The 27,560-nt window shown below is 40.0% G+C and overlaps 1 long non-coding RNA gene across 1 annotated transcript; it reads right to left on the bottom strand.

The window, feature by feature from the left end:
- Nucleotides 1-18,876: 18,876 nt before the first annotated feature.
- LOC131278573 (uncharacterized) lies at nt 18,877-27,560 on the bottom strand. Its single transcript, XR_009185957.1, has 3 exons — nt 27,480-27,560; nt 27,190-27,341; nt 18,877-19,071 (listed from the first exon to the last, which is right to left on the bottom strand). It is a non-coding gene; the product is annotated as an uncharacterized lncRNA (long non-coding RNA).

The raw sequence follows: 27,560 nt of genomic DNA, 5'->3' as shown, positions 1-27,560 counted from the left end.
TTGGTACTCCACACACACAACCTGAATGTGGAAGGGAATCAGCAGCTCAGGAGGCAGCCGTTGACCAAAGGGGGGCCAAGCTAAGGGATACTATTCCCTTTTCTATTTCTTGGATCTGCAAACCTGAATATCTGAAGCATATTCTACCTGGCTCATGTGATGGTGTTATGCTGGATGGACCCCAAAAAAGTTTGTTCTTAAAACTAATCCCTTCCTGTGCATGTGGACCAATGTAAGTAGGATCTTTGGGGTGAGTAGGACCTCATTCAAGGTGGGTCTTAATTCTCTTACTGGAGTCCTTTATAAGAGAATGGAATCCAGATGAAGAGAAGAGAAAGCCATGGAAGCAAGAAGCTGAAATAAATGAAACCAGAACAAGAAAGAAGAGACCAGTAGATGCCGCCATGTGCCTTGCCATGTGATAGAGGAGTCCAGGATGGCTGGCAGCCAGTCTTCAGGGAGAAAGCATTGCCTGATGATGCCTTGACTTGGACACTTTTATCAATCTCAGATCTGTAAGCTTTTAACTTAATAAACTCCCATTGTTAAAAGCCAACCCATTTCATGGTATCTGTACTTGGCAGCCTAGCAAATTAGAACAGCTCCTAAGGTCCCAGTGGGACTTAGGCCCAGGTGCCCTCAGCAGTACCCAGGTGCCCTCAGCAGTATCCACTTCAGTAACACATATCTTTTCCTGTCTTTTCCTCCTACACTGTCACAATCTTTCCAACCCCCCACTCCTGTTCCTTGGAGTCATTTCCTAAAATAAGCTCTCTACATGAAAGCTCTTGTCTCAAGCTTTACTTTCTTAGAAGAAAGTCAAGGTAGGGCTTGCCTCAGTAGAGATACTATAATTGTCCCCATTTTACAGATGAGGAAACAGAGATTCAGAGAGTTTAGAAAACTTCTCTTGGGCAAATGGTTGGTGAGTGGCAAATCAAAGAATTATGCCCATATGATTTCAGAGCCAAAGTGGCTAACATTATACTCTATTCTTTCCAATATATGCCTCTTGTGTCTTACTATCCCAGAAGGAGGCAATTCCCCATAAATTCATCTCAAGTTCAAAGTTTTCTCTTTGTGCCCAGCTCCACCAGCCTCTCCTACTTACCACAAGATTCCCAATTGCAGGAGAACCAAACTCAAGTGCCGCCAGGGGTCATGTGGTAACAATCATAATGGCTAACATTTTTTTGAGCTCACCAATGTACTAAGCACTGTCAATGGTGTTTTACATGCCTCAGCTCACATAATTCTCACCACAACCATATACAGCAGGCACCACTACTATCCCCATCTTAGCAATAAGAAAACTGAAGCTCATGGAGCTTGACAAAGGCACACAGCTTTTAAGAGGTAGAGCTATATAAATGCACCACCTCCCCCCATCCCACATGGGACAAGACTCCTGGGGATGAACCTCCCCAGCACCAAGGGATTACTCACCAAGTGCCAACTAGCAATGCACCTGGAAAAAGACCTTGACCATAAGGGGGAAATGGTAAATACAAACGAGTTCTTATGTATGGCTAAGAGATTTCAGAGTGAGTTGGGAGCTCATTCCAGAAGTTCTGCTTATGCATATCTCAGCAGGATCTCATTGACTGCCACAGTAAATATTGCGTCAAATAGCAGGGCTTCTGAGGGCTCTAGAGACATCCAGACACTATAAGCAGGGCAGACAGATCTGCCTATATCAGTAAGTCCACTCTAATACATATTTTAGGTCTCTGTCCTATGGACCCTGGGATGGTGATGTCCACTCCATCTCCTTATCAAGAGGGGGTTTAGATTCCACATGGATGATGGATGCAATTCTCCAACTTGCAGATGGAGGCACTCTTGGTTCCCTGGTATGGTGGTTGACCATCTTCACCTCCCTGTTAGCTGGCCTGGGTAAATCCAATGAGCCAGAGGATAGGAATTGTAAGTTTTCTGAGGCTCAAGGCTCAGCTGGCACATGGACAGTCCAGAGATTCAAGTCTCCTGAGTATACATCAACCCTAGTGCCAACCACAGGTTCAGTAAAAGTGACAGAAGAGGCATGTGTGGAAAGGTCACATGTGAGTGACTACAGTGTAAACTATTATCCATGTGGTGCATCCAAAACATAGTCACCAAATGCAATGAATGTGCCACAATGATGAAAGAGGTTGTTGATGTGGAAGGAGTGGGGTGGGAGGGGGGTATATGGGAACCGCTTATAATTTTTGAATGTAACTTAAAAAAAAAATAAAGAGATTGTAAAAAAAAATTAGGGTATTTTCATTACTCAAAAAATACAACAGAAAACACATCGCTACCACACCCATATGTTAGAAAAACTAAAGACAACACTATGCTGTTTCCAAATAACCAACGAGAAATAAAAGAATTAAGATGTAAAAAAAATTAAATAAATAAATAAATAAATAAAAAGAGGTAGAGTTAGCATTCTAAGCCAGGCAGTATAATTCCAGACATGCTTTTTATGGCCTCCCAGGAGAATGCAAATGAGTGAAGCTGACTGAGTACAGAAAAATAGGGAATGGTGAGTACTGTGGCAAATCAGAGCGCACATTTCTACCAAGAGTTAGGAGTAAGAATGGGGAGGCAATAAGCTCCTTAGCTGCATATGATGGTTGCCTAGAGGTAATAATTCCAGTCTGATGTGGCCAGATTTTCTGATTTTTTCAGGAACCTAAAAATTTAGATTTTATAGAAAGTCTTCTAATTTGTTTGTCTATTGAGTTATTTATATTTAAGTTCTGTGCAAACCAAACTAAATGAGTCTATTCATCAAATTTAGCCCTTCAGATACTAGTTTGTAAAGTTTGCTTAGATACTTGGAATTTAGCATTTTGAGTTCCATCTTTTCACAAAATATAATATCATTGTCTCAAACTGACAGTGGAGTTTCTGACTTCTGGAAGAGATAAGATTAGTCGGGAAGAGTGATCAAGTGGAATCTCTTTAATTGTCATAAACAACCTGGAGCAATTTTTCTCTAAAATAACCAGTGAATTGGATATTGCATTTGATGGAATATATGGTCATAGAGATTGATGCTGGCTTATGAATCCATAAGTTCTTAGTAATGGAATAAAGATGAAGTATTCTATACTAGTTATAAATCCAGTCCTTAGATTTTGTGGCTGGACACGGTATTGTATTTTTCATAATACAATATTTCATTCTGACTGAAAAAAGTAATACATAATGTCAATTTTAGAAAGTGTGAAAAATGCTAAAAAAAGTTAGAAATACAATTATCATTCATAATCCTCCTGCTCAGAGAAAATATGAACATTTGGGTGTGTTTCCTTCCAGTCTTTTTTTTCTAGACATAGAACAATTTTGATAGCTAGATCTCAAAGGAATTTGAGGTTTTTAAAGAATTTGCTTATAGCATAAACATAGACTAAAAAATGAAGAAATTCAATTCTGCCTGGTTCAAAGCCACTTAAAGTGATTCTCGAGTTTTCATATTATTACAGTATAAACATCCTCAGATTGCTTAGAGTGCATTTGTTTTACTTCCTGCCTTTTCCTTTGCTTCCAATTTTCTAAGATTGCTTTTTAGCATTAAAACGCTGTATATTTCAAACTAAAATAAATTTTGTTGTGACACTCTTTTGAGGATTTCTTGACAACCATAAGTTACACTTATGGTTCTTCAAAACAAAATTAATTCATAAAGGGTCCAGGATTGGGAATCCCTCCCACTGGATATAATAAAAGAGTCTGAGTGAAGATCTTTCCAATGTGTAAACTAACTCACCAGAGAGTAAAACATTTTGTGGAGCCCTCTGAGACGGACGGAATATTGCAAGTTTCGATGAAGCAAACACTAATTTACTAAAGAAGATCTCAGCAGCCTAAGATTCCATACAGTCCTATATAAATACTATTTTTATTACTGTAATCCCTTCTCCTTTTCTCTTTCTTAATGGGACCCTAGTTTGGTTTTTGTTGTTTTTAATCTGGTATCCACTTGATCCTGTTTATGCTAAGCCAATCACCTGTTGTCTATTTTTAGTCCAGGAGAGGAAGTTATGAGACCTATGGTGAATCAATCAGATGGAAGGGAAGACTTTATTCCAGAGTTGGAGAGGGGTTGCTCTCACCCCTGCTGCACCCAAACAGAGAAACCAGTGGCTTAGATTGCCACGAGCAACCAAGTAGCAAGCACAAGTGGAATTGTGTTAGGATTAAGGTGAAGCAGAAGATGGCAAAGTGAAAACATGGACAGAGACTAGGTCCTTGAGATACCAAAGAGACTCGGAATGTAATATCTGAGGCTTGTCCAACTGTGGACTCCCAGTTATGCAATATAGTATATTTATTCTTTTAGTCAGTTTGCGTCAGTACTTTCTGTTACATGCAACCAAAAGCATTCTAACTGGAACTAACACATTTTCCCCAGTTATAGCTTAGGTAATTTGTGTCTTATATAGGTAGAACATGGAGAATGTGTGATACATAAAACACCTCTACTATTCACATAAAGCTGGTTTCCCCAGAGCTCAATTTCTCTTCAAGCTTCTAGATGCTGTAACTAGTCCTGTATTATCTAAAATTCTAAATTTACTAAAGCTGTTCTATAGTTTTGCTATATATATCATGACAAACAAGAACATGCTAGGAATTGAGTTTTACAAATGTTCACAACCAACATGGTGAATTTTACTCTATTCCTCATACACTGAGTATACACTTTGAATGGATTGTACAAGACATGGGACTGTATAGCACAGTGAATCCTATGGTGGATGATGGACTGTACATGTATGAGAACATTCTCACATGAACCATAACAAATATATAACAATAATACAGGGTGTTAATAATAGGGTGGGTTTGGGGAAAAGAACACCAAATGTAAGATATGGACTATAGTCAGTAGTAATATTCTGATGATGCTCTTTCATCATCTGTAACAAGTATTACACAACAATGCAAGGTGTTGGTGGTGGGGTGATGTATGGGAACCTGGTATGCTATGCATGTTTGTTTTGTACATTCACAACTTTTACTATATACTTACTGTTGAAAAAAGTATAGCTCAATAAAATAATTTTAAATATAAAATTGAAAATATCACCAAATACAAATATTTCTGTATCAGAATTTCATTTAACTGCTCAATGACATCAAGGATCCAGGCTCTTTCTCTTTCAGTTCTGCAATCCTTGGCGTGCCTGATTCAACATCTAAGGCTGGTGCAGGATGCAATACCTTCAAGAGCAAGGGAAATTGAACAAATGAAGGATCTGCTAAGCAGGAAGACAGAGGTAGGGGAACGATGGCTCTTTTATGAAGGCAAGGGAGGGTGCCTGGCACATACAGTCTTTTTTTTTTTTTTAAGGGGAAATCATTCATTTATTTAGAGTCAGTCTTGAGTTTATTGTACAATCACTCCAATTTTCTAAACCTTCTTTGCTTAATTATATAATGATCATTGCTGCCATCATGCAAATATCTCAAATCACATATTAAGTAATTAAGAAAATAATGTGTTTAAAAGAGTAGTGGATTAAAATCATGGAATCACAGAAAATCACATTGACTTTTTTGTTCCACTTCAAAGAGCTGACTCATACCAAGCTTAGAGTCACCTAAAATCCTGAGGTAATGCAAGTTGCTATTAAATCATGACTCCCTTCAAATCTTTTTCTCCTAAATATCAGAGGTCCAACCTTCTACTGATGAGGTTAATTACCTGCTATGAGCATTTGGAACTCCCTAAAATGCCCAGCATACAAAATTTTATTTATTTAGATTAACTATATAAATTAAGAAGAAACCTGCCTGCAACAACTTGGATAAATCTCAAAAGCATTATGTTGAGTGAAAGAAGTCAGACACAAGAGAGTACACACCATATGGGTCCAGTCTTTAAAGTCCAAGAACAGATACACTAATTTGTGATAGTCACAAAAGTTGGTGGAGAGGACTAACAGCAAAGTGACAAAGGAATTTCTGGGGGGATGGAAATATTCTCTGTTTTCTTTTGGGTAGTGGTTATGTGAGTGTATACGACTGTCAAAACTCATTGAACTGAACACTTAAGGTCTCTGCATTTTAATCTCTGCTTATTATACATCCGTAAAAACACTAAAATATAAAGAACAAATCCACATATTGGAAACTACCTAAATGGCTCAGCAAGAGGTAACATCATCTTATGGCACATCCGTACACTGAAATATGATGGGACTTTAAAAGAAAATGAGGCAGGTAGTTCCTACTGAAGTAGGATGAACTCGAAGGGATAAACCCTTAAGTTAAAAAAGAAGGATATTAAATAGTATGAAGAACATGCTGCCATTTGTGTTAAAAACAATTTTTTTAAGGGGAAGAATTCACCTGTACATGTATATTTGAATATGTATCAAACAGCCTGGATAGATACACAAGACACTGGTGGCAGTGGGTGCTGTAGGGTGGAAGTGGGTATGTGACATGGAAGAGTTGGAGGCTGGAGGGAAAAGAAGGATTTACTGTTAATTTTTGAACTAATAAAATGTGCTATGTGCACATCCATTGTCAATTTAAATAAGTTAATTTATTTAAAGAGTAAAGATACAAAGCTAATGAAGAATAAGAGGAAGCAGAGTTATTTGCAGTAATTAAAGTGGTCCAGACAGTGACACAGAGTGAGCCTTTACCCATCTAGCCAGCAGATCAGACTTCCTCAGGGTAGGCACATCACCTATCCGTCAGTCTGTCCACTCCTCTCAACTGGCACTTACCAGATCCTCTTTGAGGTCCTTGATTGACTTTCACTGTGTATATGGTTTAACATCAATGCTAAATTGAAAGTGATCTTGAATGCAACCTCCTGGTCTTATAATTTTTTTGTTTTTTTTGCACCAACTCATTCTCTGCAAACAGTTGGCAGCTGTATGTTCAACTGCTTAAGTTATTAATAATTGTGAAGGGCCAGTTTTGCACAAATATTTAAGTGAATTGCAAATTATCATGTGAGATATTGGTGACCCCAAAGAGGTTTCAGCCAATTGAGATTTAAAACATTTTTACTTTTATTTTTCAAAATTATCTTGATGTGACTCACTTAAAATATACATTGCCCCCAAATTAATTTGTCTGTAAAATACTTGTAAATCAAATCCTATTTTATTTATTTATTTTTAAAAGATTTATTTATTTTATTTCTCTCCCCTTCCCCCCCCCACCCCAGTTGTCTGTTCTCTGTGTCTATTTGCTGTGTGTTCTTCTTTGTCTGCTTCTGTTGTCAGCGGCATGGGAATCTGTGTTTCTTTCTGTTGCATCATCTTGTTGTGTCAGCTCTCCGTGTGTGCAGCACCATTCCTGGGCAGGTTGAACTTTCTTTTGCGCTGAGCGGCTCTCTTTCTGGGGCACAATCCTTGCACGTGGGGCTCCCCTGCACAGGGACACCCCTGCGTGGCAGGGCATTCCTTGCGCGCAACAGCACTGCACATGGGCCAGCTCCACACAGGTCAAGGAGGCCCAGGGTTTGAACCGTGGACCTCCCATGTAGTATGTAGTGGACGGACGCCCTAACCACTGGGCCAAGTCTGCTTCCCCAAATCCTATTTTAAATGCAGTGGAGGCTCATTACTTAAAACTGTTTTTCATGTTAAAAAAAAAAAAAAACAAATAACTTTTTCTTTTTGAGGTGAGATTCACATAACATTAACCATTTCAAAGCAAACAATTCAGTGACATTTAGTACATTTACAATATTGTGCAACCACCACTCTGGTTCTAAAATCTTACTTTTTTTTATAGGTATACTATTCCCATCAGTAACAGTGTAATATAGTATTTTTGTGACATGAGTAATCATAGAAAAATTAATATTTCCTAAATTCAAAAGTCTAAGTCATATATTTTCCTAATGCAGGCCTCAGCGGCACTTGGATTAACATCAAAATGACTTTTTTCTGGGCCATACACTTAAATCTTAATTTACTTTCCCTTCTTATTTTTATTGTTGGAAGATGAGGGTGAATGCAATTATTAAAGGGGAAAGGAAATGGGATTATAAAAGACAAAGGCATAATCCTAGAATATTGGAAAAACGGAGGCCCTGGAGCTTTGCATAACAATGAGGGGAAGAGAAAGACTGTCCCTGAGAGAAAAGTGGTCTCACCCAGGAAGTGAGGGAAGGAGGTGGGCTGGGTGGGCTGGGGAGGAAGGAAAGGAGCAAACAAGAAGCTCTTGAATCCCCAGCACCTAGCACACAGCGGCACTCAGGAGGTATTTGTAGAATTTAACTGAGTGAATTTACATTCCCTCCTGTGTGAAGCATGCATGCCTACCATCTTGCTCTCGCAGACACGGCAGGATTCAGGGCAAGGACAGTGTCCCGCGCTGGGCTAGGCTCTCATGACACAAGCTATCTCATTGTGGAGAATTGACCTAAGCCAGTGTGGTCCTTCAACAGTCACTGGTTCTTCTGGTAAGCATCAGTTGTCTCTGGCCATTGAGGTGGTTAAAAGCCATAAATCTCCCTTCCCCAAACTCCCCCACCTCATTAGGTGGTGTGTTACAATGAAAGCATGTCTTAAACTGACCATCCTCTAAAAGTGCAAGCACTCATTGGCAGGTCAGCACAAAACATACAACCTGTTTTTGTGAGCTTGGAGAAGCCCTACTCCTTGTGCTTAAAAGCCTCTGACAGCACCTTTTGTCAGGAGCTCATCCTGGGGCTTTCAGCAACATTCTGTCTGGTGGATCAGCCAATCTTCCAAGCGTGTAACCGGAGGCTTCCATGAACCTGGAGGCAGACAGAAAACCAACCTGAGCTCTGAAGGAGACATTGCTCCGAAGGTACCAGGATGTACCCATTCTCGCTCCTCCTCCATGCAAAGGCAGTGAGGCCTGCTAAACTTCCTACAGAAAACATATTTTGAACACTAACGTCACCAAAGAAAAAAAGTTTGTGTCGCATCCCTAACACAAATTAAAGAACCTCCTGGAATGTATTGTGTTACAGGTTTATTCTGAGGGACTATAAAATGATATTACTACACAGTGCCATTCGATTTAGCCTTCACAACTCCATTGCTATTATTCTTAGTCTACAGATAAGGAAACGGACGCCAGGGGAATTGAAGTAACACATCCAAGATCATGCCGTCAGGACCAGGATCGATACCTGCTGCTGAGTTTCAGAGCCCACACTCTTAACCACTATACTCCGCTACATTTCCATCTGAAAATAAGAATTATTCTAATATTACAGGGATTTAGAATCCCCAATAGTTTTTTTTAATTTTTTTTAATCCCCTTTTGCTTTGAAAGCAAGGATCTAATATTCAGGGAAGCAAATGTGTGAGCTAGCAACTGTCATTCAAATTTAAGTCTCTGGACAACAGTTTGAGCAAATTTGTGCATTGGGAACTATACAAATGTCTTTTTCATTCCAAATGGAAATTTGATTTTTGAGTCTCTGAGGAAGAAACAATATTCTTATAAATTCATTCAGTACTTTTTAAAATAGAAAAATATCAATTAAAAGTTTAGTTCTGCTAGATTTGGTGGCTAAAATGTTAATGTGTGGTCTATTTGAAATGTAACAATTCAGAGACAGCTTTCTAGTCTATCATGCTGAAATTAGCTACTGGGAAACATCAGTAGGACATTTCAAGTGACTCATTACTGCTGAGGAAATAAAGATTTTGGCTTTGGAGTCATCTAGACTGAGTTGGAATCCTAGTTCCACCATTAAATGTGCAGTTTTATGCAAACTGTTTAACATCTCTAAGCCTCAGTTTCTTCATTTATGAAGTAAGAGTAATGGGGAAAATGTGAGTCCAGTTCTTAACAGAGCATGATACATAGTAGTGATTATTAGAATGTAAATTATTCCAGAGGAATTTGCATTTATTTGAGGATCCCAGGTACAAACAGCCTGCAAGTCACAAATTTAGAAGGATTTTCCTGACCTGACCTTTCACATTGCTATCTCCAGAAAGCCACTCCAACCTTGCTAATGGTGTATATATATATATATTTGGAGAACTCTGGATTTTGGTATATTATCATTTAGCTGGGCTGGGTTGTAAGCTGCCATATGCCCTAGGCAAGTTCTATGTAACCTGGTTTAAGTAATCAAATAGGAAAAAAAATCAAAGTCAGATTGCTGTCTTTGTCTGACACTTTCCATCTCATGAAGTTGTCATTTTAAAAAGTTACAGTGCTGCTTTAGGAATGTGAGAGATAGATTTCTGGTTCCCAGAGGCAGAACTAAAAATGGCATGTGGGGGAGCAGATGTGGCTCAGGCAGTTGGGTGCCCACTTCCCACATGGGAGGTCCTGGGTTCAGTTTCCAGTGCCTCCTAAATAAGACAAAAACAAACAACAAGCAAGATATCAAACAAAAACAATGAGCAGACAACAAGCAAAACAATGAGCAAACAGACAGGGAGCCATTGGGGGGTGGGGGGAGGGAATAGCATATAGGAAATTTCCAAGGATATATATGGAATCAAATGGAATAGGAAGTAAAGAATTCCCTGTAATTGGAAACATTCAAGGAGGGTTACAGGCCGTGATGAGTGGAAAGGACATTTCTGCTTGTTAGAAAGCTGCACCTGTAAGAAAACAAAAGCTCACCTGGTCTTGTAAAAACGAGAGGAGGACCTGGATAAAATGGCTGGTGAGTCAAACAACAAGAAACAATGATATTTACAACCTAAACCTAAAACACAGGTCCCTCCCCTGCTCCCCATTGATTGGGTACTTCAGGGGTTACAGCCTATCCTAGACGTCTAACTAAGTGACTGTTTCCACTCTCAGTTGCTGCTCCCGCTCTCTCTACACTCCTGCGGAATGGGTGGCTTTGCACCACTTTCGCTTTCACCCCAGCAGGCTTTTCAAATTTGACTCTGCTTTCACAATTGGCCCTGCCCCCACTTCTCACCATCGCCCCCCCCCCCCCCCCCCCCCCCGTTTCTGCACCACTTTACAAATTCTTGGTACACCAAAGCTGCTAGAACCTCTTTCTGTCCCTCCTCCAATGGCAGAGCTGGCTCTGGCTTCCCCTTTGTGAAAATCAAATTTAACCCTTTCCTACATGCTTTAGGTGGGTAATGGAACCAGATAACGATGATAATCATCACCATTATCTTTATCATCATCATCATAGATCTCATTTATTGAGGCCATGTGCCAGCACTGTGTTAGATGCTTCACGTATTTTAGTTCTTTCAATTCTCATAGGAAACTTTCAAATTTTATAGAATATAATCGCTCTTAAACATTAGGAAACCAAAGCTCAGAGAAATTAAATAATTTCCTGAATCTCACACAGTTAGAGTAGAGCTTCTGGGATTGGATCCAGAGTCTATACCATTATGCTGTCTCCAAAAATGACCCAGGTCAACGGTTGTCAAACATTTGGGGGGAGGGCCATCAAAGCCCTTTTATCAAATAAAATCTTACACTCTATGCCAATTTACAAACTGTTAAAATTGTATTGCATTGCTATACATTTATTTTATAATTTCAACTGTATAATATTTATTTATTTTTTTCTCCTAATTTTTTTTATTCTTTTTTTTTTTATTGACTTTGTAATAATATTACATTAAAAATATATATGTGAGGTCCCATTCAACCCCACCCCCCCGCCCCCCCTCTCCCCCCCCAACAACACTCGTTCCCATCATCATGACACATCCATTGGATTTGGTAAGTACATCTTTGGGCACCTCTGAACCTCATAGACAATGGTTCACATCATGGCCCATACTCTCCTCCATTCCATCCAGTGGGCCCTGTGAGGATTTACAATGTCTGGTGATTACCTCTGAAGCACCATCCAGGGCAGCTCCATGTCCCAAAGACGCCTCCACCTCTCATCTCTTCCTGCCTTTCCCCATACCCATCGTCCACCATGTCCACTTTTCCCAATCCAATGCCACCTCTTCTATGTGGACATTGGATTGGTTGTGTCCATTGCACCTCTATGTCAAGAGGAGGCTCAGATTCCACATGGATGCTGGATGCAATCCTCCCATTTTCAGTTGTAATCACTCTAGGCTCCATGGTGTGGTGGTTGTCCTTCTTCAACTCCATCTTAGCTGAGTGTGGTAAGTCCAATAGATCAGATTGTAGGTGCTTGAGTCTGTTGAGGCTCAGGACCTGGCTATCACATTGTCAGTCCAGAGATTCAAATCCCCTAAATATATCTTAAACCCCAACATTAACTGCACCTCCAGCACATTAGCATGAAAGTCTTATGAAGGGAGATCCCATCTGAGTCCAGATTCATCACACATAAACACCATTTCCAAAGAGGGGCCATCTGACCTGGTAGTTAACCCCATCGGCCATGACCATAACTCCCATGGGTCTCTTTAGCCCTCAAAGGAACCAATATCTGGGGGTTGTATCTGCTTTATCTGTCTTTCTGACTCTGCTCAGTTGTGCATGAGGGCAATCCTTCTGCCAGCCTCCAGACTCTTTTTTAGAAACTTGTAGCCATATAAACTCATTTCTCTTTTCCATTTCCCCCTTACTTTAGGTCAAACAGCATTTTAAAGTCATGGTATTTTATGTAGACATGGATATTCTGCTGATCCGCATTGAACCTTCCGTATAAGGTCATTTTCCAGTTGCATCATCAGTTGGTAGTTGATAGTGGTCCCTCGGTGCCAGGGAGGCTCATCCCCGGGTGTCATGTCCCACGCTGGGGGGAAGGCATTGCATTTACATGCTGAGTTTGGCTTCGAGACTGGCCACATTTGAGTAACATGAAGGCTGACAGGAGGAAATTCCCAGGCACAATGTTGCTCTAGGCCTTGTTCTTATTTTAGGTTTGTCAGCTCAGAAGCATAGTCATTAGCATCAGGGGCTCACTGTTGAACCCTCACTCCCTCCCGGTCCCCACCACTGTACCTGGGAGACTGTCGCTGCTCCCCTAGGGACCACGACAGAGCACCACTGGCCAGGAACCCAGTACCCCCCCTACTGTGGTTTTTAATTGTTGCCACTATGAGTATATCCAAACATTACCATGCACCCTGGACATATGTTCTGTACAGCTCCCTGTCAGCCATATATCACCTGTCATTGGTATCCCATACCAGTATCCCTCCTGTATAATATTTAGTTATTAGAAAGTCACCTATGGAAACCACAGGGATGTTTGTTGAATAGAAAAATTTGCTAACTGAAGTTATGGATGACAAATACTGTTTAATATCAGCCTCGGCATTCAAATTATGTTTTTCTTTTGTTTGGGTGCACAGTATTGCAAATGGAACAGTGTTTTCACTGTCCTCTTTGATATCACTGGATATCCTTTGATTAGACTAATTTAGAAGTTGAAGAGAAGATCAGCGGACATGTGGTCTGAAGTCTGAATCATTAGCTCTATCTAACAAGTACATAGCGTGCCTTATCATAATACAGAAGTCAGAATAGAAGTACCCAAAGCCTACAGAAACTGCTTAAACAATCTATGATATGGTATCACATGCAGTTAATCACTCAACAAATTCTATTTATGAAAAGGAGCAGAACATGTGGGTTAGGAGCATAAGCTTTGCAGTAAGCAGCTCAGCTCCATCACTTCCTAGCAAATTGACCCCAAGCAAGGTCATAACTTCTTTCAGCCTCAGTTTTCATTTGTAAAATGGGGGTTGTCATGACTTGACCAAGCCACTGTGTTTGTTTACAATTACTAAGTTCTTCTGGACAGCTAGAAGTGAAATTTAACAGGTAGAACTAGGTCTCTTCCACTGCATCCTGTTAAAATGACAGAGTGTTGTCATACATACAAGACTTATATAGCAAATATATGTCATTCAATCTTATTTTATGTAAGCTCAGTGAGGTGCCAACACTCTGCCCTTTTAGACACTTTGAAATCAACTTGCATGAAAGTTTCCCTTGAGGCAGCCCGTGAGGCAATACGTTGGCAGCAGGATTCAGCTAATCTTCTAGTCGGTCAGGTGACAAAATCCTCCATTAAATGGCTATACCCCGGAGTGATTAGAATCCTAAGCATAAGTTATATTTGAAGAATGTAGGCTATTGGGCTGGCTGGATTCTTAATTCCTATGCACTCAAGGGCAGAAGTGCCTATTTCATGTCTCTAGTCGATTCACCCATTCTTGAACACTATTCATTTCTCTGGTGAAATGTTGTTCCTAACATCCATTAGGCTAAATTAGCAAACCTTCTGAAATAAAGACAGTGAAAGCTTGTGGTAGCTACCTCAGGAATTTGAGTTTTGGATTAGACTCTTTAAAATGCTAACTAACCCCCTGGATTGTGTATTCTCATTTAGAGAACTATAAATGTTAATGAATAGTACCCAAAGTAGAGATTAAAGTCAAACATACAGCACACTGAAGTATTTTAAAGTAAATTACAGATAAAATAAGAGGGGTAAAATTGCCTACCACATGAATGTTTGTAAGAATCAATAATTCCTAACATTTGTTGAATGTTTACAATGTACCACATACCTCATTTGTAGTTTATGTGCATCTTCTCATTTAATCCTCATGAAAGTACTGCAAGGGAGACATTATTAAATGACATTAAATAATCAAATACATAGTCAAATATTTACTTAGAGTCATTCCTGGTGCATAATAAGCATGTAATAAATGGTAACTATCTTTATTTTACAGATCTGATAATTGTGTTGTTACAACAGCCTATAACCAACAGTGGGGCCTTTCCTGGCAATTAAAGCAAACACAAGTATAAGATGAAGTCGAATACTTGGCCTTCACAATTTAGGTGAATGGACATGGGTGGACTTAAATTCTATAAATACCAGGGCAGGCTTACAACCTTTTTAATCAATGACACATGTCTATAAAGTTCAAATGCATGCACAGAGATGGTAGCTGTTTCATTCTGAAGTCTATACTTCATTGAGTTTATGGCCACCAATACGTTAAATTTGTTATGCTGTTCATTTGGAAGTTGTGTTAGGGTAATTCAGAGAAACAGAACTGACAGGAGAGATAATGTATGTAAACATTATGAAATTTGTTATAGGAATTAACTCATGTGACTTTGGGAATTGGTAAGTCCAAATTCATTAGGGCAGGCCAAAAACTGGGAACTCTGATGAAGGTGTTCAATGAATTCACAGGAGACATTGCCGACTGAAGAAGAGGTAGAAATTCTTTCTGAATCCTGAAATCATCAGTAATCTCTTTAAGGCCTTCAAGGCAACTGTGGAATATACTCACAGTAATAATCAGGCCAGGTTTGCTTGACCAAACAACTGGGCATCATAACTTAGCCAAGTTAACACATGAACTTAACCATCATAGTCTACCACTTGTCAATTTGGCGCTTGTGGTTGTTTGGAACTCTCTGTACTCCGAGAAATCATGTTCTTAAAGCTAATCCAATCCTGTGGGTGTAAACCTATTGTAAGTAGATATTTTTATTAGTTTTCCTCAGTTAAGGCATGTCACATGTTGCATCTTAATCCTCTTACTGGATCCTTTATAAATGAGATGAATACAGTGAGAGAGCGAGTGAGAGGGAGCCATGGAAGCATTTTGCTGAAAGCAGCAAAACCCAGAAGAGAAGGAAGAGACCAGAAGACACTGCCATGTGCCTTGCTGTGACAGGGGAGTCCAAAATTGCCGGCAGCCAGTCTTTGGGGAGAAAGCATAGACAGATGATGCCTTGATTGGATATTTTCTCAGCCTCAAAACTGTAAGCTTGTAAGCTAATAAATTTCGACTGTTGAAAGCAAGCCCACTTAATCATGTCTGCTTTCAGCAGCCTACCATACTCAAACAGCAGCCATACACATCTCCTTAAACCATACTAAATCTCTAAATAAAAACAATAATAGGCATATTTTCACCTAACAGAATTCAACTGTCCTGCATGCAACTGGAAACACACTAACATAGTATTTAACTGTAACTTAAATACTATGACATAACATTAGTACAACTCAAGTTATATTATAAAGGGCTAACATAGGAAAGAAAAAGATGTGCTTTGAGTATTTATGCAAACATACTCATAATAAACAAGGAAGAAATATTCAAAGCTATTGCAGTCTTTGTTTCTGCAACTGGACATGTGGTCATAGCTCATATTTATAATTACCTTCTTCCACTACCCCTTCCATATTCCCTTTATCCTCAGAAAGCACCTCAACTGGTGGGGATTCTTTGCCTAGTAGGGTGAGCCAAAGCTTCATTCCTGAAGTCTGGCCCATTGATCCTACATTAATTGAGTTGCAGTTTGCCATTGACTTTAATCACAGGGCATGGTAGTACTAAGAGATACTCTAGGCAATTTCCTGTATTACAGGCAAACTCTTCTTTACCTCCATTGTGTAGTAGCAGTCCTATTTCCCCTTGATGATCAGGATCAATTACCCCAGGCAGTACAGTAATTCTCTTCTGTGCCTATTGATTCAGATGCATGAGGAGCCCAAAGTGGTTGGTCTTGTTGAGTGGCAGTCTTAACTTTCAGTTCAATGAAATCGTTGTGTGTCACCTGGTAGAAGCATTCCTCCTTTTGGGACTAAGATTTATAGACCAGCAGAGCTTAAGGTAGCAGGGACAGGAAGCAAAAATTTTTCTAGTGTGTTAGTAGGGATAGTAGTGTGTGGTGTTACTCCCATTTCTAGCCCTCAATTCCCCAACCTGTGAATTCTGGCTATGGGAGAAACAGCACCATAGAGTGGACCCATATTTAGAGCATACACAGTTTCCTGAAGAATATTGCCCCAGGCTTGAAAGGTATGGCCATCCAGATGGCACTGTAATTGAGTCTTCTAAAGACCATGCCACCATTTTATCAGTCCAGCTACTTCAGGAAGAGGGGAACATGGAAAGACAAGTGAATTCTATGACCATATACCCATTCCTGCACTTCATTTCCATGAAGTGTTTTCCTTGATTGGAAGCCATGCTGTATGGAATACCATCATGTGGATAAGGCATTCTGCAAGTCCACAGATGGTAATTTTGGCAGAAGCATTGCTTGCAGGGAAGTATCTGGAGTATGTGTCTATTCTCAAAAGGAGAGTAGTACTCTGCAAAGGATGGCAGGATTTTGCTCCAAAATCCTAAGGGTCTGTACTGTGATTATCCTAAAGGGGCCTGCCAAAGGCTCCAGACAGGATCTCTATTTGCCACTGACATTTCTTGCACCATATTATATGCAGGATCATAAGGCCCAAGTGGCTGATCATCTTGCATAGCAGCCCGGACCTATTACAGAGCCTCCTCTTATTCTAGTCCCCACTCAAAACTAGTAGCTTTTCAGGTCACTCAATAAATGGGCCATAGTAGCACACAAATGAGGACTATGTTGTCTCCCAACTCCAAAGAGGATTTTTTTTTCTTTGGTTGTAGGAAAGGCCAGATGCAACTGCTAATCCTTCACTTGAGAAATGATATCACAACATGCCCCAAATCACTAAATACCTAGAAATTTCACTGAGGTAGAAAGTCCCTGAATTTTTGTTGAATTTATCTTCCTCCCTCTGACAGAGAATTATCTTACCAATAAGTCTAGAGTAGCTGTTACTTCTTACTCATTAGGTCCAATCAATATGATATCATCAATATAATGCACCAGTGTGATTTTTTGTGGAAGGGAGAGACAATCAAGGTCTCTGCAAACTAGATTATGACATAGAGCTGGTAAGTTGGTAGACCACTGAGGTAGGACAGTGAAGGTGTATTGCTGGCCTTGCCAGCTGAAAGCAAATGGTTTCGGTGGCCTTTGCTAGCAATATTGAGGGAAAAAAAGTGTTTTCCAGATCAATAGCTGCATATTAGATATCAGGCGATGTTTTCATTTGCTCAAGCAATGATACCACAGCTGGAAAAGAAAGCTGCAATTGGAGTCACTACCTAGTTAATTTTATGATAATCCACTATCCACCTACAATACCCATTTTTTTTTCAGCATAGGTAAAGAGGAGCATTGAATGGGAATATGATGGGAATTACCCGTGCCTGCATCCTTCAAATCATTGATGGTGGCAGTAATCTCTACAGTCACTCCAGGAATGTGGTATTACTTTTGATTTATTATTTTATTAGGCAGAGGCAGTTCTAGTGGCTCCTACTTGGCCCTTCCTACCATAATAGTCCTCACTCCAAACATCAGGAAATGAATGTGGGTATCTACCAATTACTGAGTATGTCTCTTCCAATGACTCATTCTGGAACTGGGGAAATAACCACAGAATAGGTCCAGAGACCCACTGAACACACTGTAAGGCAGATCTTAGCTAAAACTCCATTAATCATATGACATCCATAAAGCCTTACTCTGACTCGTGGACCACAGTGACATTTTGGATCTCTGGGGATTCATGTCTTATTCAAGCCACTGTCTGATAATCCCAAAAACATTTGATCATTTCCTTTTCCCCAAGCATAGTTACCCTGGTAAAGGCTGTAGGTCCATCTGGGAAAAGCTAGGAGGAAGATTAACAGTATAAATTTTTGGCAGTAGGGAAAAGCCCTAATCCAAAGCAATCTGGCCTTCCCTTCATTCCAGGGGTTCTGGGTGTCTCAGGTTTGGGACTTTGTTGAGGGGCTATAACACTTAATTTTTGTGAGTCAAGTTAGACTTTTGTTCATTTGACCTAAAACTCTTTGCTTATACAGATCAAGTAAGAATTTATTTTACTTTTAGGTACCCCCATGGTTAAATAGTCAATACCATAGGTAACTATGAATCAGATTCTTCTGATTAATGCATTGATTCTGCTATTATAGTAGACACACCTACCTTTTTTTGGTAATCAAGTGCTGCCACATGGCTTCTGCCAACCTGGGATCTGATCATCCCCTATGTGTTTAAGGATTTGAGTTCAGTGGCAGCAGTTCCCACAGTAATATCTAACCTACAGAGAAGAACAAACACAGAGCTCTTCAGAGATGATGGAGTTACTCTCAAAAACTTTATTTCTCCCAGTCCTGGTGAAAGATGTATCCTCTGGACATTTCTGGCACGAGTGAGCAAGTCTTGCATGATAAATCCACCCTAAAATTCCAATCTTGGAGCAAATGTGGCTTGAGTGGTTGAGTGCCCACCTCCAACATGGGAGGTCCCGGGTTTGGTTTCTGGTCCCTCCTGAAAAACAAAAATAAACAAGAAGCAAAACAAACAGAAACACCAACTCAGGGAAGCTGATGTGGCTCAGTGGCTGCATGTGGACTTTCCACATATGAGGTCCTGGGTTCAATCCCCAGCCCCTAGTACCTTTAAAAAAAAAAATTCCAATCTCCTAAGCCTGTGGATTCTCTAATCTATATTATACCAGGGAAGTTTCAGCATTTCAACTTCAGGCAATTAGGCTGCCTTTTGGTCCATGCTTCAGCCAACCACCCAGCCAACTGTTAGAGCACTTTGTAAACCCTTAAGATATAATGTTAACTCCAGAATGTCTGCTCAGTGGCCCATATCAATAAATTCAGCCTGATCCATCTTTATGTTCCTTTCACACACTAAAATATCCATTCTCACACATGTTCCCCTGCTTTCTGTCTATATAAATTGGAAACATGCATCCAATTCTTATTGTATGTAGCATACCTCCTCATAGGTCATACTTTCTACCTCACCTTTGTAGAGCCTATTGGGACTTCAGTCTAATTATAGGTCTGGAATAAAAGAGGCTGGTTGGGGTGAGTCATGAGAATAATTAGCAGCATCAAGCAAGTGAACTACCTCAGGCCATTCCAATGCAATTTTTTTCTGGTGAAACATGACTAATCTCTTCAGTTGGAGGTGTGAGGGCTGTTTCCTCAGGGGAGGCAGTTACAGGTTTATCAAGCACAGTAGGGTTAGTCTCTTCACATGGATGCTGATGGCTGATTTCTCAGAGCAGAGTGGAAGTAGGGTGGCTGATTCCTCAGGGAAAACCATTACAGGTCTATCTGGCAAAGAAGAATCAATAGAATCCACGATTTCCATGTCCCACTGTCATCATTATCAACCCAATTTTCAGGATCCCATTCCTTTCCAATCAATAATCTCACTTTAACAGTAGACACCCTGCAAGTTTGGGAATTCAATTTATGTTGTAATTCAGCCATTTGCACAATAGGACTCTAGGTCTGTTGTTTTTTTCTTCCAGGAACTTCAAGACTACAGCTATAAAAATAAGAGTTTATTTCAGAGTATACATTGAAACTTTCATGCCCCTCATGCAGTGCTTTAGCTGAGAATTTGAAGCTTGAGTGCATTCCTTTCTTTAACCCCTGTAACCAGTGTATTTAAGAACAACCAATCAACATCATTATTCTCCATTAAACTCTGTTAACATTTCAAATACAGTGTCACCATAGCCTTGTCTATAATAAGCACTAGAGTAGAAGTATGATATTTTGCGTATCTCTATTGCAAATTCTTGCCATGGACTATCAGTTCTGCCTTGATCATAGGAAATAAAGTCATTAATGCCTTTTAATCTAGTCAGATTAGAAAAACCAATCCCAAAACCCTGAGAACAAATCCAGAAATTTTATCTCCAAAGTTCTGTTCCTCAAGAACCACTCCTGGTACCAAATCTGAACCAACTGGATTTATTTATTTTAAGAATTGGGCTCACACAACTGGAGACTGACAAGTCTGAATTCCATTGGACAGTCCTCAAACTGGGAACTCTGATGAAGTTCTGACTGATGTAGAGATAGAAATTCTTCCTTAGGACAGCTGAAATTGTCAGTTCTGTTAAGGCCTTCAACTGATTGGATGAAACTTTGCTTATTGCTGAAGGCAATCTCTTTAGTTGATTGTAGATGTAATCAGCCATAGATGTAATCACTTTACTGATTACAAGAAATACAAGAAATATTCTCATAGTAACAATTAGGCCTGTGCTTGCATGAGCAAACAACTGGATATCATAACCTAACCAAGTTGATACTTGAACTTAAACATCATAGATACGTAGATGTATGTGTGGTTTTTTTTTTAAGATCTCAGGTTTTTAAAACATTTAAAATATGTTTTTAATATGAAATTTGAATCAAACATTTGTGGAATCCCTGAAGTGATTTCCTTCATGATTTCCTTGTTTAAGTACCATTGGCCTAAATCACTGGTTGAATTCTGGGTTTATTCCAGCATTAAGATTTTCTATGAATCTATTATCACTAAAAGCAAAATCTAAGATCTGTAGATGCCTGATCTTCCAACCAATAAACAAAATCCAGCAATTCTTAATTTTAAATTCCAATCAATATAGAGAAGAGTAAGATGAATCATTATACTTGTCACTCACTTTTTCTTCTCATTGAATAAACATGACCAACTGCAGTTTGCTAGTCACTTTCTTTTTTAGGAGTTACCAATGGAGAATGAACCCAGGACCTTGTACATGGGAAGCAGGCACTCAACTCCCCAATGAAAGTTGGTTTTTTCATTTGTTTGTTTTGTTTTTAGGAGATACTAGGGATTGAACCCACAACCTCCTATATGGGAAGCAGACGTTCAACTATTTTAGCTATACCAGCTCCTGTGATGGTTAGGCAACTGTGTCAACTCAGTCAGGTAATTGTGCCCAGTTGTTTGGTCAAACAAGCACTGGACTAACTGTAACGCAAGGGCATTTATGAACTTTAGTCACCATTGACTTTACTGCAGTGGTAAATCATAGATAGCTGGTTTTAATTACATCAATCAGGGAGATTGCCATCAGCAGTGAGTGATGCTTAACCCCATCAGTGGAATCCCTTAAAAGGGGAAGTGATTTCAGCATTGAGAGAATTTCCCAGCTCGTCTTTGGACAGCCAACATATCCCAGAACTTGTCAAGAATCTTTATTGGACTTTCATTGGAGTTCCTGGTTGCAGCCTGCCTATGGAACCTGGACTTGTGCATCCCCATGGCTGCATGACAGACTCTTGATAAATCTCTTACTATTGACAGATATCCCTTGTTGATTCTGTTTCCCTAGAGAACCCTGACTAATACAGCTCCCCCCCCACCCCACCCCTTCTTTTTAAATGCTTTGTGGATTTCTGGCTTTACACAATAGAACAATTTCTTAAAGTGTCCTGATCTACACTTTTCAAGGAGTCATATGCTCCTCACTCATAAAACTAAACCAAAGCATCCTGTTTGGAAGGACATTCTTTGCCATGGGGTTTCTAATTGCAGATCAGAGGATTTGCTTCTAGGTTTAAAGCCAACACTTTCAGTAGTCTCTTGTTGGGCTGTCTTGTATTCTCTCAGTTCTTTTCCTGAAACTGGAAGTTGTAATTCCTCCTTTCTTGATTCAAAGTGGGCCACTAGAGTAATAGAAATGAGTGAAGCCAGAAAAGAAAAATAACTTCCTTCAGGGAGTGTAGACATCAGTGGGGGGGAGGGGAAGGGGGAGGAAATCTTCAAAAAAAGCCACAAAATGTTCACTTTTCCAAAAGCAGAAGCATGTGACAAAATTTTTAAAGGATCTGACTTTGTAGATGGGTCTCTAGAGGAAAATAAAGGCTAAAAGGCATGGACATCATGAGTGACTGTGAATACATACAGAAGACACAGAGACAGCAAAATGCTAAAGGCAACAGTGCATCAGAAAAGAAAAGCTAATTCAAAACCACAGATAAAATTACCTACATTAAAAGAGTAAGGGCCCCTCTTAAATTTTCAAAGGAACATTATAAAAATCACTTAATTTAAAATAAAGTATACCTTTTGATGTGAAAACATAAACTCTGAAGCAAATAAAGGTAATAGAATTAATTTGTAGATCAAATTTTGAATGACTAGGGAATATTTTGCATTTATTTGTCAAACGTGCAAACATTAACAAGCGATTAATGACCCCTAAACTCAACAAAGTCATTACCAAGCTAATAAAGGCAATCATAGCTAAAATCCACAGCTAGTCAATCCAAAGATGGAAATGACTGAATTAGCTAAGTAAAGTCAGATGATGGATTAAAAAAACAAACAAAAAAAAACCCCCACAAAACTCATTAATAGAGAAATTAAGAGAACTACTGCCAACTCCTGCCACTTTCTGTCACCTCAGGCGATCTCTGATTTCAGCTCCCCTTATCTGTTGATTGCCTTACTTCGATTATAAGGCACTGAGGCAGGACACATCTCACATCTCCATTCCATGTTGAACATTTCCTTGACATTAAATGGAATATATTCTGTGGTTCATTAATTCATTCATCTGGCAAATGATTACTAAATGCATATTGAAAGCAAGGCATTGATTTGAATTTGCTAGTCATTCGAAGATTAAAGGATATGATCTCTGCTCTTGGAGGAGTTAACAGGGCAGTGTGGAACAGATAGATAAAAATAATTGCAATATAATATGCATACATACATAAAAATAATTACAATGCAGAGGGTCTTTAGAAAAGGTGCTGTGAAAGCAAGCGGAAAGGAAGAAGGTTGATGGTTGCTTGGAGAGTCAAGAGGTTCTGATAGGGGAGGTAGAGCTCCAGCTGAGAGTTAATGGCTGAGAAGGAGTTTGCTGTGAGGATGAGTGGGTACTGTGAACTGACCTAAGCCCATTGGATCATATGCAACTCTAAAATTCAATTTGCCGCATAATTGTAGATAAAGAAATGTGAGGCATGTGAGAGTTAGCTACAACCCAGCCTAACTATACTGAAAGCAAGAGTGGTGGGTTGAAATGTGTCCTCCAGTGGGGGCAACTTCTTGGTCTTGGTCCACATTCTGGTAGGTGTGGAGCCATTGTAAATAAGATCTCTTCGAGGGGATGGGTGGATGGGTAATATTGCCCAAAAAATTGGGGGGAGGGAGGGGCAACATATGAACATAGGAGAGTGTCAGGTGTTGGTTGAGAGTAAAATGCTGAGAAAATCATATCAAAATATAATTAGGAGGGTTACCTGTTTAGGATGCTCGGAGGGGATGGTCTGATGCAGGACTGATTCCTGGGGAATGTCTGAATGCTCATTTTGCCAGGGTGGGTTGTACCACTGGGTAGAGACCCAAGAAGTGAGAGTTGGGGTGGACCCACATCCTGGGGAGGACTAATATCATCAAATAGAGGGAACTGTATCTCTTGAGAGAAAGGGTGGCTCCCAGGGCATTAGGGCAGTTAAGCAAGTCAGGCCCTGAACACTGTTGCAAGTATCTCTGGACGTGGCTCCTCAGGAAATGGAGATTGGCTGTCGCTGTGGGCCCCAAGGGGAGGGAAAAATGGATGTTGAATGGATGGAACCAAGGTAAATGTGGGGGCAAGAGAGGAGTTTCGCAAGAGTACACGAGGATGAATATAAAACATGTAATATTACACCAAAAACATATAGGGGATGACAGACTAATAATGTAAACCATAATGTAAAACATAGGATAACTAAAAAAATTTAGAAAACTGTATATCCTAAAGTATGGACCACATTGTAAGCACAGATGCCACCTTGTATGAAAGCTATTGTTTCAGAGTCTGTACATCAGTTTCAGTAAATATGATATGAATAAGTTAAAAGATTATCACTGTGGAAGGGAAAAGGTTTTATGGTGGATGTGTGGGAGTACTGTATATTGTATATATGAATTACTGTGATCCTAAGACTCTTGTGAAGAGAAGCTCAATAATTAGGGAAAAAAGAAAAGAAAAAGATAGGATGTAGAATTTTTCCAAATCAATATGTACTCTAGATCTAACCTTTAAACTCATCGCTATATTCCATTGTACTAGTAAGGGAACCTGACATTATATTGGGCTTTGCTTTACAGGAAGTTTTGGATCATAGAGTTGTTCAACAATGGCGGTGGAGGAATACTGGTATGGGATGTTATTGACAGGCTATATGTGGTTGACAGGGAGTTATACAGGGCATATGTCCAGGGTGCATGGTAATGTTTGGATATACTCATAGTGGAAACAATTAAAAACAACAGCTGGGGGGGTACTGGGTTCCTGGCTGGGAGTGCTCTGTCGTGGTCCCTAGGGGAGCAGCGGCAGTCCCCCAGGTGCAACGGTAAGAACCAGGAAGGAATGAGGGCCCAACAGTGGGCTCCTGATACTAAAGACTATGCTTGTGAACCTATACGCCTGAAATAAGAACAAGGCCTAGAGCAGCATTGTGCCTGGGAGTTTCCTCCTGACAGCCTTCATGTTACTTAAATATGGCCAGTCTCGAAGCCAAACTCAGCATGTAGATGCAGTGCATTCCCCCCAGCGTGGGACATGACACCCGGGGATGAGCCTCCCTGGCACCGAGGGATCACTATCAAATACTAGCTGAAGATGCAACTAGAAAATGACCTTGAATTAAAGGTTCAATGCGGATCAGCAGAATATCCCTGTCTACATATAATAACATGACTTTAAAATGCTATTTGACCTAATGTAAGGGGGAAATGGAAAGGAGAAATGAGTTTATACGGCTATGAGTCTCTAAAAAAGAGTCTGGAGGTTGTCAGAAGGATTGCCCTCATGCACACCTGAGCAGAGTCTCAGAGACAGATAAAGTAGATACAACCCCAGGTATTGGTTCTTTTGAGGGCTAAAGAGACCCACGGGTTCTATGGTCATGGCAGATGGGGTTCACTGCCATGTCAGTTGACCCTTCTTTGGAGCCGGTGTTTCTGCGTGATGGAACTGGACTCAGATGGGATCTCTTTTCACAAGACTTTCATGCTACTTTACTGGAATTGTAGTTGGTGTTGGGGTTTAAGATATATTTAGGGGATTTGAATCTCTGGACTGACAATATGATAGCCACGCCCTGAACCTCAACAGACTTCAACTCCTACACTCTGATTTATTGGACTTACCCCACTCAGCTAACATGGAGTTGAAGAATGTCAACCACCACACCATGGAGCCTAGAGTGCCTACAACTGAAAGCAGGAGGATTGCATCCAGTATCCATGTGGAATCTAAGCCCCCTCTTGACATAGATGTGCGATGGATACAACCAATCCAATGTCCGCAGAGAAAATGTGGCATTGGTGTGGAAAGGGTGGCCATGGTGGCTGCTGGGTGCGGGGAATGGGAGATAGAGATGAGATGTGGAGGCGTTTTTGGGACTTGGAGTTGTCCTGGGTGGTGCTTCACGGACAATTACGGGACATTGTAGATCCCCCCAGGGCCCACTGGATGGAACGTGGGAGAGTGTGGGCTATGATGTGGACCATTAACTAGGAGGTGCAGCGATGCCCAGAGATGTACTTACGAAATGCAATAGATGTGTCATGATGATGGGAGAGAGTGTTGCTTTGGGGGGAGTGGGGGGTGGGGGCAGTGGGGTTGAATGGGACTTCATATTTTTTGAATGTAATATTTTTAAAAAAATGAATAAAAAAAAGATAACATAGATTGTACACTTTGGATGGATTATATGCTTTATGAATATGTTTCAATAAAAGTGATTAAAAAAAAAAAATCTCTTTGAGATGTCACTTTAGTTAAGGTGTGGCCCGACCGAATCAAATTACTGGGGTCCTTTATAAACAGAATGAAATCCAGACAGAGAGACAAGTCAGGGGTAGAACAAGCAGAAGCTGGAAGTTATCAGAATCGGGAAGAGAAAGGAAAAGATGCCAAGTGCATTGCCATGTGAGGGGAAAGCCAAGGATTAAGGATTACTGGCTGCCAGCCTCAGAATGCCACTGTCTTTGGGGAGAAAGCATTGCCTTCCTGATGCCTCAATTTTTGACTTCTCCTAGCCTGAAGACCGTGAACTAACACATTCCTGAGTTTAAGCCAAATGCCTGTATGGTATTTGTTTTAGCAACTGGGAAATTAAAACAGCAAGGCTTAGAAAAAAATACTACCAAACATACAGCATTTATTAAACAAATATTCATTAATAAGTAAAGACAAAACAGTTCCTATTTGGTCAGTTAGATGAAGTTGCAGCTCTCTGTGCTTTTGGGTACTTTGTCTCCAACTGACATTTGCATGATGCGTTCAGTCCAAGCAGACCAAATCTCATTCCAGAGTCAGAATTCTGTGACCCTTAGAGTTATCATCAGGCAACCATAAATCCTTCTACACCAATGGCAGGACATGGGACCATTTAGGAACTAACTAAGCTTCAAGTGCCTTCCCTTCAAGTACAAGCTAGAGGCCTCACTAATTCTTATAGTCTCTGCATGCTCTAGTAACAAGTGTCTCTGAAATACTTAGCCAACCCATATTTCTTTAACACTTTAATTTCACCGGTGAAAGCCCATTTTAACTATTCACGTTGCTATTTAAGAAGCTATGAATTTTACCTAAGGAAAAAAAGGTTGGATACTCACTGCTAATTTGCACAACATCAAGTGTTTATCTAGATCGAGGAAACCAAAGCAGTTTTAGCAGACTCTTGAGAGCTGTTTTATCACATATGGTAGTCCCTTGCTACACGTGGCCATTGAGCTCTTGCAATGTGGCTAGGCCAGATTGAGATGTGCTGTAATTGTAAGGCACACACGAGAATTTGAAGACTTAGTACCAGAAAAATAATGTAAAATAGCTCATTAATAATTTTATATCAATTACATGTTGAAATAGTGAATTAAATAAAATACATGATTAAAATAAAATTCACCTGTTTCTTTACACTCTTTAAATGTAGGTTACTAGCAAATTTAATATCAAATATGTGCCTTGCATTGTATTTCTATTGGAC

The sequence above is a fragment of the Dasypus novemcinctus genome, chromosome 1 (genome assembly GCF_030445035.2).
Source record: "Dasypus novemcinctus isolate mDasNov1 chromosome 1, mDasNov1.1.hap2, whole genome shotgun sequence".
Lineage (NCBI taxonomy): Eukaryota > Metazoa > Chordata > Mammalia > Cingulata > Dasypodidae > Dasypus > Dasypus novemcinctus.
This window is presented reverse-complemented; position numbering and strand designations above follow the sequence as displayed.